This window comes from Cornus florida, unplaced genomic scaffold (genome assembly GCF_030987335.1).
Source record: "Cornus florida cultivar Cherokee Brave unplaced genomic scaffold, ASM3098733v1 CherokeeBrave_3.0.0_Hap2_Chr07, whole genome shotgun sequence".
Lineage (NCBI taxonomy): Eukaryota > Viridiplantae > Streptophyta > Magnoliopsida > Cornales > Cornaceae > Cornus > Cornus florida.
Genome location: NW_026775577.1, coordinates 84,581,107 through 84,582,186, shown reverse-complemented (window position 1 = coordinate 84,582,186; position 1,080 = coordinate 84,581,107). Strand labels below are relative to the sequence as shown.

Here is a 1,080-nt window from a genome sequence, read left to right as displayed (position 1 = left end):
TCATCACCTTTAATGGAAGACCCAATAGATCCAATTGAAGATCCCATTGTAGATCTTGGTCGTGTGGATCATAACAGTGTGCACCACCCACCACAAGTTCATATTGTGGATCCTCAAGGTGTGCATCCATCCTTGGGAATGCTACGACCAATCAATTTTGCGGTGCAACAACCTAATCTAGGGATGCCAAAGCCAAATGTTGTTCCCCCAATTAGTGAGCAACAACAACAATATGTTCAAATGGCATACCCTCAACAAGGTCAAATGGCATATCATCAGCAAGGTCAAATGCCATATCCTCCTCTCAATCCTCTCAATCCTCCAATGGTCCTTAGGGATCGTTACACTCCAAATTAATATAATGCACCCACTTGCATTCAATTGTCAAATTTTCGTACTTATCATTATAAGATTGAGGCTTCCACCATTAACATGTGCCCCCTTTTCTATGGGTTAAGCACTGAAGAGCTTTATAAACATTTAGATGAGTTCTTGGAAGTTTGTTCCACCGTGAAAATCACGGATGTTCCAGAAAAAGTCCTTAAAATGAAGCTTTTCCCTTTCACTCTTCGGGATAAAGCTAAATATTAGTTTAATAACTTGCGGCCAAATATAATCACCTCTTGGGCACAATTGCAATAAGAGTTCCTAAAGAAGTATTACCCCGCAAGTCTAACCGATGCCATGAGAACTTCCATTCGTGAATTTAAACAACAAGAAGGAGAACCCTTCATGAAACATGGGAACGTTTGAATGACTTGCTGTGGAAGTGTCCACATCATGACATTCATAAGTGGCAATTAGTTCAATGTTTCTTCTCAAGTTTATCCTGTAATGACCTGAATTTTTCGGATAAATTTTTTCCGTTGTCTTTTCCCTTCTGAGTTTGGTTTCTTGTTGATTAGTGTCATCTCGAGTGCTCTGGAGTGATTTTTGAGATTCTTTTCTGTGGATTGACAACTTCCTTTGAGGACCGAGTCATTCCCACATTTTTTGTTTTTCGATACTATTCACTTTTTGTCTTTTTCCCTATTTCGTCTTTTCCTTGTTTGTCACTCTGTTTGCATAACAACACTTCTT

The 1,080-nt window shown here is 39.2% G+C and overlaps 1 pseudogene; it reads right to left on the bottom strand.

Moving 5' to 3' along the window:
• Positions 1 to 689: 689 nt before the first annotated feature.
• Positions 690 to 787, bottom strand: LOC132268009 (small nucleolar RNA R71; annotated as a pseudogene).
• Between the last annotated feature and the right edge of the window lie 293 nt (positions 788 to 1,080).